Consider the following 16015-nt stretch of genomic DNA (forward strand, 5'->3'; position numbering starts at 1 on the left):
TGTCCTACTACAGCGGACAGCCATCAGGAATCGAACCTATGATCTTTCGAGGCCCTTTAAACGTGGAGTAGCTTAATAAATATTTTAAGAAACAATATTACCTAGAAGCGATACAAACAAATTAATTATTATTTGTAGACATATCGAAGGTGCCCGTAGGCGTAGAGTAGGCGATGTTATCGATAAAGTAATTTCTTATACAACAATCTTACCTAATTAAGCTTTAAATAAATAACTGATACTTACTTACATATAAGAAGACATGTATTTAAGAAAGTAAATTGTCTATTAAGTAGAAATAGTTTGAAGAGCTGATGGACGTTAGAGTTCCAAGGTGCTGGAATGGCGACCCCGCACCGGAAAGCGCAGTGTTGGTCGACCTCCCTAGGTAGACCGAGGATATCAAGCGGGCTGCAGGCAGCTGCTGGATGCCGGCGGCTCGTGGACGTTGTGCTTGGAGGTCCATGCAAGAGGCCTATGTCCAGCAGTGGACGTCAATCGGCTGATAATACCACTACTTTCGTACGGCACTAGGTTTTTCGACATTTATTTTTAATCATCTATAACACTATAACAAAGCCGTAAATTCATAATTAGTCGTAATTCATCATTTGTACCTGAAAAATTCCATTCACTCGCGTACTCATCTGTACCGCTCAGAAGTGACGGCATAGTGCTCAGTTATTTTCTGATATAGTAACAGCCTTCTAAGCGTTATTCACGTTGGGTCATTCATTTCAGAGGTAATTTTTTTTCAAGGGCTTGTAGTCTATAAGCTCTACTGCTTTTATTAAATTCAATTAGATGTCATAGTCATAGTGGCGTGCACAAGGCTTTCAACTGGAGTAAGCACTGTTATTACAAAGTGTACAAAATGGAAAATTCCGTTTCCAATATAGGTCCTTGATGAATCCTCTGAGTCTGTAGCCATGTGGCATGTCGATTTTCATTCCACAAACGCTAACGCTTCGAAAATAAAAAATTGTATGGAAATAACATTCACTATCGACAGGTCACTGTCGATAGTGAATGTTATTGTGTTATATATGTTATTGTGTATTATGTTATATATGTGACCTGTCAAAGTGTTTTTTTTTTTATTCTTTACTTTTTATTGATAATGCAATCTAAGGTGGAAGCGGGCTAACTTGTTAGGAGGAGGTCACGCCCACACTCCTTTCGGTACGGTTTCTACACGGTATCGTACCGGAACGCTAAATCGCTTGGCGGTATGTCTTTGCCGGTAGGGTGGTAACTAGCTACGGCCGAAGCCTCCTACCAGCCAGACCTGGACCAATTAAGAAAGCCTCAATCAGGGGGATCGTATCCAGGACCTCCGTCTTATCAACCGCGCATTTCTCTGCGCCATGGAGGCCGTCAAAAAGCGTTAGCGTTCGTAGAAAGAAAATCGACATGCCACATGGCTACAAGCCCAGATTAGGCCATTTTTGCATTTATGAAGTGCGCGCTACTGGTCATAGTGATTGTAATTCAAAAGTCCAAAGTTAATTGAACTACATACACAGGGCAAGTTTAATAAAGGCCTGTAAAAAAGCCTGTACATTCACTTCATGTCAGGCTGGCATAGTGTATTTTCAGGGTTTTGCTGCGACCCGTCCAATTGCTTTTCCAGTTTCGCTTAAAAATGAAAACGGACTTGAAAATACGTCGATTTTCCCGACATTTTAGCTCTATAGCGAGGCTATACTGACAGCGCTTACTACGCACGATTTGTGGAGAGTTCCGTACAATAAAGGTAAGCGTCCACAGATCCGCATTGTACGCATCGGGCGCATAGTATCAAACGGATTGTAATATTCTTTGTATAAAAGTCATACGAATGCGTTCACTGATCCGCATTGTATGGATCGCATCGAACGGATTTTATCCTACTTTCTATTAATATTATAAACGCGAAAGTTTTTATGTATGTTTGTTATTTTTTAACGCCGCCCGCTACTACTGAAGCGATTCGGCTGAAATTTGGAATGGAAATAGATTTTACTCTAGATTAACACAAAGGTTACGTTTTATCCTGGGAAAATCTATGGTTTCCGAGGTTTGTGAAAAACTAACGCGCACGTTCCACGCGGACGAAGTCGCGGGCTAGTCACCGTATACTTAAAAATCCATTTGATGCGATGCGTCCGATACGTACGATCCGGATCTGTAGACGACTGCCTTTAGGGTACGGAACTCCACACAAATCGTGCGTAGTAAGCGCTGTGGATGCCTACCGTCAGGGTCCAAACGGAAGGCTATTGTTGTGGCGTATGCCTTCCGTACTGATAAGACAGGGGATGGCAGTTCTATTCAAATCTTTTTTTATAATAATTCAAGCGTGTAAGGATATTTATTACCTCATTGGCTTATGATTTCACTGTGTAATAAGGTTCGGTTAGATGAGCTACAACGAATCATTAAAACCATCGCAAATCGCGTTTAGTATATGAAAAAGTTTAGCTTATCAAAAGTTTAACTTTTTTCATATACTAAATATTTTGCGCATGACTTTATTAGTCCCAAGTTCTTCAAAATCAAGGGTTCCAACTCCAAACTGTACTGTAACCGTAAAAAAGTTGTATTATTTGGAACACTCATTATTACAATTGAAAGCAACACTACGAGCATAATAAAATTTTATCTTTGTTTTTTATTTTTTACAAGTTAGCCGTTGACTACAATCTCACCTGATGGTAAGTGATGATGCAATCTAAATGGAAGCGGGCCAACTTGTTAGGCGTAGGAATAAAATACTTCTAGCGGTGTCTACACGACTTCGTACCAGAACGCTAAATCGCTTGGTGGTACGTCTTTGCCGGTAGGGTGGTAACTAGCCACAGCCGAAGCCTCCTTTCAGCTAACTCTACTCAGTAATAATGATAAAAAAATGGCTAACAGTTTTAAAAAAATACAACTGTACTCAACTTTAGTGCATAATTTAACTTTATTTTCATACTAGCGGACGCCCGCGACTTCGTCCGCGTGGAATTAAATTTTTCACAAATCCCACGGGAACCATAGATAAAAAAAGAATAAATAGAATAATATGAAAAGTAGCCCATTTGCTTTTCCAGAGTGAAATCTCTTTTCATTCCAAATTTCAGTCAAATCGCTTCAATAGCCGCAGCACAAAGGAGGAATAAACATACACACACACACACAAATATATATTATTAGTGTGATAAAATATATCTAATATGAGTTCTATAGCCATGTATTCTGTATATTGTGATAAACTCGACGCTGCTCACTGAACACATGAGAGAATACGATTTGACGTGTTTAGATAAGTTGCCTACAATGTATTCACACTCGTATGTTGTCTCTAAAGGCAATTTCATATCTACATCTGCTTTAGAGAATAATACCTTGCATGTGACTTGTTCCCGCAATTTGGAGCTCTATATTATAGGTCATAAGCTTCAATTTAGGTTTAAAAGTACCAGGGCGGGTTAAGATGCATGCCAAAAACAGTAAACTTTTTAACCAAGCTAAACCAGTCTCTTGGTAAAATTGATATTTCGTCCCAGTTGTAGTTTTTCATCTTATAGTCAATAGTGGAGTGTCATTTGTAATGGCGGCTGTACACACTCGAAGATAGCATCTCGCCGAGATTCTCGACCGAGGGATTCTCGGTGAGAGTACGCCCTCAGCACACTCGTCAAAGCCAGTTGTACTGCAAATACCCGAAACAATGAAAGTAGAAACTGCTGCTGCTATTTGTCTTTGTGTCGTGAGCTATTGTATTTTTTGGTCATACAGGCTTTCATGGTCACGATACTCGTAGGTAGCCATAAGTGAGACTCGCTTCTTTTTTAACTCAACTACAGGAATTTGATAGATAGTCATAGATAGTTTGCTTTAGAATAATTTATGATTTAGAATATGATATAATTTAGAATAATTTTTAATTAAATAAGATTGTGAAACACAAGGATAAGCCCTGTGTTTCACAATCTTCGAGTTCCATAAAACGGCTTTTCCTTGGTAACACTCCTAAATTTCTAATTCACGCTCGTTTGACCACATAAACACTGTCAGCGGACAACTGAACGAACAAGTGTGTACATGCTCGTTCTCGTTATCCTCGCGAGACTAGTTATATGACTCGGGCACAAAAAACGACGGCAAGCAGCCGAGACAGACCGAGGCGAGAACAAGAGCGCGAGACGAGACAAGAGCACTATCTCTCGTCGATTGTGTACAGCTGCCATAAGAGGTGGAAATTCCATGACATACTAGTCTCGAATTATCTGCTTATAACTATCTGAGAGGGCGGCACAGGGAGCAAATAGCGACGTGGACTCCGGAAACCTGATAGATAGTCCAGTGAAAACGAGTGGCAGCAATGCGGAAAAATGCTCTAAGAAATAATGTTGATATATATTTTTAAAAATTCCGAAACCTTCCATACCTAAAATCAGTTTCTTATGCTAATGCAAAGTATAACGTATTTTATCCATTGCTTTGCGTAACTTTACAAAAGTTGTATTAAGTATGCGAACAGATTCTCAATTTGAATCAACAACTTTGTGGTAAATCTCTGAGAAGCTGTTAGATTGTTGGGGATTTTATGAATATTATCATAATCACATCACACTAATGTACAAAGGCGAAAGTTTGTGTATATTTTAATAACGCGGATAGACTGATTTGGCTGAATGGAGATTTTTTTTTAATTCTCAAAAAATAAAATGCTCCGTCGCGACAGCTGTTGGCTGCCGTGACCAGGATTCGAACCTGTAAGTTGGTCGTTAGTTGGTCAACTTTTTAATTGTGCGTATTCGAAAGTGAATCTAGATTCTGAAACGATCGATGTCCAATATTAATTACATAATTAGTTGAGAGATTTATTTGGGAAAATACAGTCTAGCATTTACTTGTAATATTATATGTCACTATAACCATTCGTATACTCTACAATTTTGATGGTTAAATTACTATTGCAGGTCTGCTGGAGCTCTAACGAATAGTGTTATTTCATATCTACGTTCTTTGTTAATTTGATTTTACAGGTATCTTTGGTATCAAAGATACCACTCTATCAAGTGGTATCTTACTATACTTACACTAACTCAAAAGGTTTTGTAACAAGTGTAAACACAACAAATTGCTGGAGTCTCGTTTTGAGGAAAACACAATTTTCCGCAGCATGTTTTCGTAACTGGCTTCAGTGTAACAAGGAAACGTGGGAGGTTTCACAAGTTACATTTGAAGAAAGTGTGTACCTTCGCCTTTTTATGCCGATGGTTAAATTGCACAAAGTTATTTCAACGGTGTTTGTTTACTTTACATAAACGCCTGCGATGGCTTGACTTACCTCATGTTGTGACAGCTGAGAAGTCAGCGCATGTTCCATAGGATAACCGATTATGGAGTTTGAACCGTGGTAGCTTTGAGGTAGCAGTATTCAAGAGATCAAACCCTTTCAATATCAAAAGTTCAATTATCCAATAAAATGTAATTTTTGGATATTTTCTAGGGGGTATAAGAGACCAATCACTGGAACTTAGCTTCGTGACAATCGCTTATTAGACCCTTAAAAAAATCTTTCACGGTGTTTTTATGGGGTTGCCCCGAGTATTAGTGACTAGCGACTGGGACATGATTTATCATAAATTATCATACTCGTATCATCCGATGTACGTTCCCTGAATGGAAGAATGGACCTTTTTAGGGACTTTTAATTTATTCTCCGGTTCTCCCCGTCTATGTCAGAATAATCCATGAAGATTTATACAACAAGAGATGTAGACAGATCGAACGCCACGAGAACACTAAAGTCAATCGTACGTCGAGCGCGCGCGTGGCGCGATGAACTCGCGCCATCTAGCGTCGGCACGAGCCTACACAAGATAGTCGAGTGTCATCATATCCTTCTCAGACTACTCTTTTCTTTCAATATTGTAAAAATACGCTTTATAATGAGACGATTGGGAGTCTGGACCTTTGAAATCTGTAACCTTCTAATGTCTCACACAGTACAATAATTGGCTACCGTATCTCGTAGTCACGGTAGGAGCATAGACTAACAAGCTTATAGTTTTATTATTGTTTTTTTTTATTATCCTTTACAAGTTAACCGTGGACTACAATCTCACCTGATGGTAAGTGATGATACAAACTAAGATGGAAGCGGGCTGAATTGTTAGGAGTAGAATGAAAATCCACACCCCTTTCGGTATCTAAATGATATGGTACGGGAACGCTCAATCGCTTGGCAGTACGTCTTTGCCGGTAGGGTGATAACTAGCCACGGCCGAAGAGTCCCATAAGCCAAATAGTCTAGTCTTCATAAACTGAGGTACAAGTATGTCTGGCTAGCGCGGGCTCTGAGTCTATTATATTTTCTGAAGCCTTTTAAGGTTTTGTGCTCACGTTAAGGGAGCAAGCTTTATGTTTCATTTCGTTGTGATGTAAGTTTTCACTCCAATTCTTTGGACCCTTTTTTTGTTTACCGCCTGTTATTTTTTTGACGACCTCTAAACTTTGCACGTGAGCCATTTAGTTCTTTAATACCGACTTTTTCCGGTTTCGCACTGAGCAATATTTTCACCGACTTACAGATATTTTACTTACTGAACAACTAAATTATGTATTAAATATTTTTAATACTAATGAAATTATGTGTGTGTCTGTGATTCAATTCGGTGTTACGACGCCTCATAAGTAGAGTCGTAGCACTAAATTGAATGGTCCGATTTCGATGCGGTTTTTTCATTTGAAAGCCAGTTTCTTGGCGGTGGTTCTCAGCTATTTTTGGTTAATAATAGCATCAGCAGTAATAGTATCAGCTCTTTTTCAAAATTATGCATTATTTTATTTATTACTAGCGGACCCGGTCAAGCTTCCTTTGACATAAGTGCACTTATTCTCTATCCCTACTCTACCCTTCTATACCTCTACCCCTACCCTACCCTTACCCTACCCCTACCCTACCCCTACCCTACCCCTACCCTACCCCTACCCTACCCTACCCCTACCCTACCCCTACCCTACCCCTACCCTACCCCTACCCTACCCCTACCCTACCCCTACCCTACCCCTACCCTACCCCTACCCTACCCCTACCCTACCCCTACCCTACCCCTACCCTACCCCTACCCTACCCCTACCCTACCCCTACCCTACCCCTACCCTACCCCTACCCTACCCCTACCCTACCCCTACCCTACCCTACCCTACCCCTACTCTACCCCTACCCTACCCTACCCCTACCGCTTGACTCTTAAACGTTTGTATGGGAAATAGAAAAGGGCAGTTTTTAGGGTTTTCCCGGAAATTATTTGATTTTTTTCTCACCTTTTAAACTTTCCCTATACCTCCACGAACATTTCAAGACCAAGATAAGATAAATCCGTTAAGCCGTTCTCGAGTTTTAGCGAGACTAACGAACAGCAATTCATTTTATATATATATATAGATAAATATATATTAATTATGCATATAGCGTTTGGCGCAACAAAAACCGGGGTATTATAACGACGTATGACGTTGATGTGTGTCTGTGGCATCATAGCTCTCAAACGGATGGACCGAATTTGATGCGGGTTTTTCCATTTGAAAGCCAGTATGTTAATAATTCTTTGATGGATGGATGGATTTGATGATGGAAACAAAATCTAATAGTTTTCATGACCTTCGGGGGTTTCTCAAAATATTTAATTTTAACTTGTTATTTAGGTACTAGAATATCAGTTAAGTAGTATTCTATTACTGCATGTATTTTGTTAGAATTCCTGACCATTTTCAGCTTGCATTCAAAATTGGTTTCGCATACGACTTCGTTTCGTGTACGTCACTTCGCATCATATCTCCGGTCCCGCCGAACTGAAGTGGAATTGCATTAAAGTGGCTTACATTTAGGTATATGTGTATGTATGTGAAACATGTGAAGCCGTGATAGCCCAGTGGATATGACCTCTGCCTCCGATTCCGGAGGGTGTGGGTTCGAATCCGGTCTGAGGCATGCACCTCCAACTTTTCAGTTGTGTGCATTTTAAGTAATTAAATATCACGTGTTTCAAACGGTGAAGGAAAACATCGTGAGGAAACCTGCATACAAGAGAATTTGCCCAATTCTCTGCGTGTGTGAAGTCGGCCAATCCGAATTGGGTCAGCGTGGTGGACTATTGGGTTAACCCCTCTCATTCTGAGGGGAGACTCGAGCTCAGCAGTGAGCCGAATATGGGTTGATAATGATGGTATGTATGTGTTACACCAAGTTTTCAAATTGCGCAGTATGATACTTAAACTGTACCTAGCAAAGTGGGTGAAATATTATTAAATCTTGAATAGAAACAGGCTTTACTTTGTGTAAGTTCATTATAAATGGTTAACTAATTGTTTTTTTTTTGCTATTATCCGTAAGTCAACGTGATTTTGATGGCCTCAGTGGCGCAGTGCTTTGCGCGGTAGATTTACGAGACGGAGGTCCTGGGTTCGATCCCCGGCTGGGCCGATTGAATTTTTCTTAATTAGTCCAGTTCTGGCTGCTGAGTGGCTTCAGCTAAATCTAGTTACCACCCTTCCGGAAAGAGGTACCAACAAGCGATGTAGCGTTCCGGTACGATGCTGTGTAGAAACCGAAAGGGGTGTGGATTTTCAAACTCCTCCTAACAAGTTAGCCCGTTTCCATCTTAGATAGCATCATCACTTACCATCAGGCGAGATTGTAGTCAAGGGCTAGACTTGTAAAGAATAAAAAAAAGGATCTGGATGACGTCGTTTGGTTTCGTCGGTTTTTCGCGGATAATAGCAAAATAATTAAATTACTGCACCATTAATTATAATTGAATATAAATTCAACTGTAACAGAGAGACAGCGAAACATAATTAAACCTAATGATAATTAACAGGGGTTCATATTATGTTCACATTGCGAAATTTAAATTTTCAGTAGGTAGGTATTTGCGCTGTAACTTCTTTGAGATGATTAATTAATGCCGTTACGACCATGGGAGAAAAATTGTTTATCATGGCGTGATAGAATTTTTTATTGCTTGATTTGGGGATTTTACGTGACATGTATGATATTAACGAGATATTTTTTTTAAAGAGAGGTAGACAATTGAGAATTTCTGATAGTAGACTATCAGAAATTCTCAATTGTCTAATTAAATTATCTTCCTAATTAAAGAAAACCTAAGTTTGTCAGCCCTAGATCATACATGGATTTACGAGTCGGTACATGGGTAGAAACGATATGCAAGTACGAAATCTGGACTGTGGTGGATTTGAAAGTTAGCCAAGTTTCAAGGGTACTGACCCTTAACCCTTCAAATATGAAGCTTAATGTTTTAGGCAACTTTTTGTTGCAAAAAATAAAAGCGAAGCGATGACTTCCCTTTCAGCGATTGCTTGCGCCAGAAATATTAGTCAATTTATAAAATAATGAAACGAAAGAGAAACATTCATCTCTTGCTTTAAATCTTTTTGACTTATTATTGGGCAAGGCAACGATAAAGTTGAATTGAGGCATTTAGCGGCCCTCTCGCCTAACTAATTTGATCTTTATTACCAACTTTTTAAAATACAAAACAAATCAAGCGAGAAATTTTATCTACCAACTGTATGATATCCACGAAGGGTTGACATTATGGCACCAGATGACATTAGTTACATATTAATATTGATGTTAATAGGGCGGCAGATCAGCTTCCATCTTTACACGGGAAGTACCCAAATAATATTATAATTGGTGATGTACGTTTATATTAAAAAGGAACACTACTGGGCTTCTTGCCAGCTATTCCCAGTAAATTTTGCCTTCCAAACCGATGGTATAGTAACCAACGGACCAAATAGACATTCCAAAATTGCAAATTAAGCCTACCTGAAATAAACAAATCCTGAATTTGAAAACGAATTTTCTTTACATTCCAATGGAAATGAATATATAAAGTTTCTTATTCCACTTTAATGTCGTATAGGGAAATTTAAATCTGAATGTTTTTCAATTCTGTCTGAAGCGTGCGAGTAATCTTAGGAAGCAGATGGCTTCATTCATTTCTGATAAGGTAGTACGCGCCGGAGGAAATGAAATTTTCTCTTTTTAATATGTTTCATACACGTTTACAGATGTACACGCATTAATTTCTTTGTTAAGGATACGAAAATAGATTCTTTTCTTTTTATATTGAGATTCGATTTTTTTTACAGTAAAATGTGAGATATTTTATTTAAAAAAATCGGTTGTCTGTAAAGTCGGTTTACTGATGATAGTTGAACGTGACTACGTCATAAGAAAATACTGATGGAATGGTTGCATTTTTCAAAGGAAAATGTTCCTTTTTCTAAAATACTGTTTAATAATCTTCATAGACCAGAATATACTTTATTTTTTGTAAAATAAAGTTGGCAACCCTAGAGCAAGGGAACGACGCATGACGTCATCTTTTTCGAGTGTGCAGCCGGCTCCATCGAATTAAAAGACGATGTCACATTAAAATTTGTTTACAAACAATATACAATTATACAAGTTTCCTTCTTTTAATAATAATTTTAATTTTATTATATAATTAGGCATTAGTTTAATTTCTTACTTTGCTTTCTTTTTTTAGTAGCCCTATAATTTTCCATAATGTTTGAGTATAAGGACTTTACTAAATGCAAGGGGACTTATCCACTGTGTAGCTATTCCAGGTGAGCTTAAAAAGTGGACTAAAGCAAAAGAAAGAAGCAAAGTAAGAAGAAAGTCACAGATACCCTACTACTACTTAATGACAGCTTGTCTGAAAGAAAGAATTGTGTTTATTGCGAATTTTATTCCCATACAAAAAACGTACAAGTACATGTTGTATTTAATCATAATAGTTTGCATTATGAAATCGATGTTTTGGTAGATTAATTGTTAATTAGATTTTAATTTGGCCTATAAAAACCTATATATTTATATATATTTGCTGTATGTATAAGTGCCTATCTATATTTGCGTTGGTCCGAAATGCAGTCCATGGGATCCGAAGCATTTTCTTCCAGAACCACATCTCGAAAGCGTCAATTCCATAGAGAAAAATTGATAAGACGATTGTATGCACGAGTTTTATGTTTATTTCAGCGAGTTATGTTATGTTGCAAGTTTTATGTAGCTGAGACATAGCACTCTTGGCCATACAATGAAATCTGACGTAAAATATACCCGAATTGATGTCTTTATAGCCACGCTATATACTCGTACTTGTATATTAAGTGTATGTTTTTGTTAAATTTCTTCCGCCAAACCGCATTAGCTGTATAAATTAAAAGAGCAAATATTCATATAAAATAATTATAAGGTATCGCTTGACTTTGGTGGTAAACAACCCTAAATAATTAAATTATTTTAGTCCGCCAAAAATAAAAAGGGAGCGTGGAAATGTTTTAATATTATAACATCTTGCGGCGACGGGTCGTGAACTCACAATTTATATATATTTCAGGCCATTATTCATTCCATACGCTTTGCGTCTGTCAACTTTTTTATTACTTTGTATCTTTTTGACTTTGAAATAGGTACTAAAATAATTTTAAGGAAACATAGCTTAGCTATATACAATTTCAATTTTATAAAATGACTAACGGATGCTTCGTGGTTTCACCCCTTTGCTGTAGTTCCTGGTTCCGTAGGAACACTGGATAAAATATAGCCATTGTCGCTCGCTGATGATGTAGCTTTTCATTGGGAAAAGTTTTTTTTTTAATTGTTTTAGTGGTTTAGACGTGAAAATGTAACAATAACCCGCATTTCCATTTACATGAGATTAGTAAGGGTTTAAGGCTATTTGCACTCTTGGCAGAGTGGTCTCAGTTTCAGAGTGGAAATGGAAAAATATGTATGAAAGTCCGTTCTTTAAGGTTTTCCGCGTGGAAGAAGTTACGGGCGTCAACGAGTATCTTATGTAGATGACGACGCAACTTGAATTTTTATTTATTATTTACTTGTATGTTTTAAAAAATAATGTAAACTAATATTATAAAGCTGAAGAGTTTGTTTGTTTGCTTGACGGCGCTAATCTCAGGAACTACTGGTCCGATTTGAAAAAATCTTTCAGTATTAAATAGCCCATTTATTGAGGATGAATGTAGGCTATACATTATCCCCGTATTCTTACGGGAACGGGAACCATGCAAGTGAAACCGCGCGGTGTCAGCTAGTATTGCTTATTGTGCGTTTTCTTTACTACTAAACCGACTTATCAACGCATGAAAAAATTTATAAAGCATTATTATTTCTTATTCCTTTGTCCCTCTTGTTTTGAGTAATTTGTTTTTTTTACTAGAGTTTTTTACTTTTTTCTCTGAAGCGAAAGTAATTAAAATAAATAAAAAACATAAGCTCCGCCGCGACAGCTATCCACTGCCGTGACCAGGATTCGAACCTGGGTTACTACGGCCACAACGTAGGGTCCTAACCACTAGACGATCACGGCTGTCGGAGCTGGTGGTAGTACCGACGAATTTAACCGTCTCTTAGAGCAAAATTTAAATTACTTTCACTTGTAATTCGACACGCTACAATTACGAATTCTTGCACAACAACGCTCTGGTTTTGCGGTAGCGGTAAGCGCAGGTAGTAGGTACTTTGAATCAGAGGTTTGGAGTTCGATTAGTTTCGTCTTTAATTATTATTGTTCTTGGTTGCCCGCCTCCGTGGCGCAGTGGTGTGCGCGGTGGATTTACAAGACGGTGGTCTTGGGTTCGATCCTCAGCTGGGCCGACTGAGGTTTTCTTAATTGGTCCAGGTCTGGCTGGTGGGAGGCTTTGGCCGTGGCTAGTTACCACCCTACAGACAAAGACGTACCGCCAAGCGATTTAGCGTTCCGGTACGATGTCGTGTAGAAACCGAAAGGGGTGTGGATTTTCATCCTCCTCCTAACAAGTTAGCCCGCTTCCATCTTAGATTGCATTATCACTTACCATCAGATGAGATGTAGTCAAGGGCTAACATGTAAAGAAAAAAATATATAGGCGTATGACACTTGACACCAACAATCAACTGACAACTTACGGACTATATTCACGGATCTATCTTTAAGGGTGCAATCTACCCAATATCATCATGTAAACCACGTGCCATAAGTACTAGTAGTACTCAGTTCAAACTTTTCAAATACAGAAGCAATTCACAGAGCTAATTCAAGACACATCTTAGAACAAATTTGTAAGTAGTAAAAGTTTCAAATACTCCGACAAGTTTCTGCAATTTAAGTCTTAGACCGCGCAATGTGTCCTAAACTGAAATTAGGTCAAGCCAACTAAAGGTCATAGCACACAATATACTTTGAGCACCATCCTAACCATATTCTTCATCGATACATCTGAACTTTCTGAACTGAACGACTACATTTAAATTAAATTCGATATTTGTAGATTCAATATATATTTTTTATTTTCTACAAGTTAGCCCTTGACTACAATCACACCTAATGGTAAGTGATGATGCAATCTAAAATGGAAGCGGGCTAACTTGTTAGGAGTCCGATGAAATCCACATAACTTTTGGTTTCTACACGACATCGTACAGGAACGCTAAATCGCTTGGCGGTACGTCTTTGTCAGTATGGTAACTAGCCATAGCCGAAGCCTCCCACCAGCCATACCTGGGAACAATTAAATAAACCTCAATCGGCCCAGCCAGGGATCGAACCCAGGACCTCCGTTTTGTAAATCCACCTCACATACCATTGCGCCACGGAGGCCATCAAAAAAAATTGTATATTCACTTTATATAGGTCATTTGTCGCGATTTCCAAGAAAATGAATATTTGGCAATGGTCCACTCCGAATGTATCTTGTGTGCTTCAACCCTAAGACTTCCACTTGCTTTACGACCTTGTTGACAACTTAAATACGAGGTTGCACTAAACAAATACCGTGATGTATTTCTCTTGCATTTGTGACCTATTTAATAAAATATTGACTATTCGGAACCGACTACAGACTGAATATAATGATTGAAATAATTCCAGTATTTTCCTCAAATTAGAACATACCTAGCAGGAAGTGTTCTGTAACATACCTAGCACGAATTGTTCTGTAGTAATGGAACATTGGACGCTGGAGTGGCTACTAGAGAAATATATTAAATCTATACAATCTTTTGGACTTAAAGCCAATGATAATAAATTGTCTGTCTTGCCTGTGATGACGTATAGAGCGGAAACGTGGACACTGACGATTGGTCTTATCAACAAATTTAAAGTCGCTCAGCGAGCTTTGGAGAGAGCTATGTTAGGAGTTTCTCTGAAGGATAAAATACGGAACGAGGAAATCCGTAGGAGAACGAAAATAATCGATGTAGCCCAAAGGATTAGCAAACTGAAGTGGCAGTGGGCGGGCCATATCTGTCGTAGAACAGATGGCCGCTGGGGCAGACGTTTTATGGAGTGGAGACCACCTATCAGCAAACGCAGTGTAAGACGCCCTCCAGCTAGATAGTCCGACGACATCAAGAAGTTTGTGGGAAGTGGCTGGATGAGGAAGGCAGAGGATCGTGTGTGGTGGCGCGCTCTCGGAAAGGTCTATGTTCAGCAGTGGATGAATACAGGCTGTTGATGATTATAATAAATTAATCGGTTAATGCGAATAAAAATTTAATTTTATCTTTAACGTTTTTATCTGCAAATATAGAGCTGTGATAGCCCAGTGGATATGACCTCTGCCTCCGATTCTGGAGGGTGTGGGTTCGAATCTGGTCCGGGGCATGCACCTCCAGCTTTTCAGTTGTGTGCATTTTAAGAAATTAAATATCACGTGTCTCAATCGGTGAAGGAAAACATCGTGAGGAAACCTGCATACCAGAGAATTATCTTAATTCTCTCCGTGTGTGAAGTCTGCCAATCCGCAATGGGCCAGCGTGGTGGACTACTGGCCTAACCCCCCTCATTCTGAGAGGAGACTCGAGCTCAGCAGTGAGCCGAATATGGGTTGATGACGATCTGCAAATATTATGATCATCCGATCGCGAATCGCAAATTTTTGGTTCCGTTTGCGATCATCGAAAAATGAGATTCTCACCACGCTGGCTGAGTGTCTGGACTGCTCAATCTATAAACATTGGCTTTCAGTGCACCAAGAGCCTAATAGAAAGTAGCAGAACATACGAATTGTTTTATTATCGACGTATATCTTTATCATATAAACGTGTTAGGTATATAAACGGTAGCTGTACGTAAAGAGAACATCATGCGTGAACAATGTACGTAATAAAGCGGCGCGGCGTACCGTAAGCGTCAGAATTAATGCGGATTTTAGCACGAGTTTGCGGATTATGTACTCTCGTATATCCGAGCTGCTTGCAGAGCCACAAATGCAAACCGCTCTGGCTACGGACTGCGGATTTAGAGACGCAAACATCCGTTTCCGTGAATTAATGAATGATACCAAGTACTTCAATTGTACAGAATTTTGTTTATCCATAGGACTTAATAGAATATTGAATCTCAGGGTCGTTAGGACCACGTTTTGGAATCTATCTAATCCCTTTAGCTCAGTGGCGGATTTACAAATTTGCCGCCAGTAGGCATAGAATTTTTGCAAAAACTGCAAAAAAAAACAGGACGAGCGGGACTAAAATATTAAAATTATTGTTACCTTTTCTTTATTTCTGTCAAGGAATTTTGGGTCAAATTTACCACTAGGCTCCAGCCTACTTAGCTTAGGTAAATCCACAACTGCTTTAGCACTTAGCTACCCAAATAGCATAAATAATAATAGGAGAAATTAGTCTAAAGAGCGCATCGGTCTGATTAAAAAGTGCGCTTTACCACAACTTTTGAAGTTACGCAAAAATATGAGCTAGATTTGGAAAAAACATATTGAGAAAAATCAAGTTCCTCTCAACAAAAATTAAACGAAATTTAATAATACATATTACGTTTAGTAAATTAAAAACAGAGGTTTGGTTACCTACAAATTGCTTAAAATTAATTAATTAATTTAATTAATTTAATTTCTTCCGATTCAAATGAGATCTTGTTATTGGTTTGCCGTGTCTCTTAAAATAAGTTGCCTAAAAGAACACTTGCAAAAT

General features: G+C 38.6%; 1 protein-coding gene and 1 non-coding gene across 2 annotated transcripts in view; one reads left to right on the top strand and one right to left on the bottom strand.

The window, feature by feature from the left end:
• Positions 1-16015, top strand: part of LOC112044385 (galanin receptor type 3) — an 80525-nt gene that overhangs the window by 19234 nt on the left and 45276 nt on the right. The gene's annotated exons all lie outside the window — the stretch shown is intronic.
• Trnah-gug (transfer RNA histidin (anticodon GUG)) lies at positions 12342-12413 on the bottom strand. The gene has a single exon. It is a non-coding gene; the product is annotated as a tRNA-His (tRNA).

The sequence above is a fragment of the Bicyclus anynana genome, chromosome 1 (assembly GCF_947172395.1).
Source record: "Bicyclus anynana chromosome 1, ilBicAnyn1.1, whole genome shotgun sequence".
In the NCBI taxonomy this organism is placed as follows: domain Eukaryota; kingdom Metazoa; phylum Arthropoda; class Insecta; order Lepidoptera; family Nymphalidae; genus Bicyclus; species Bicyclus anynana.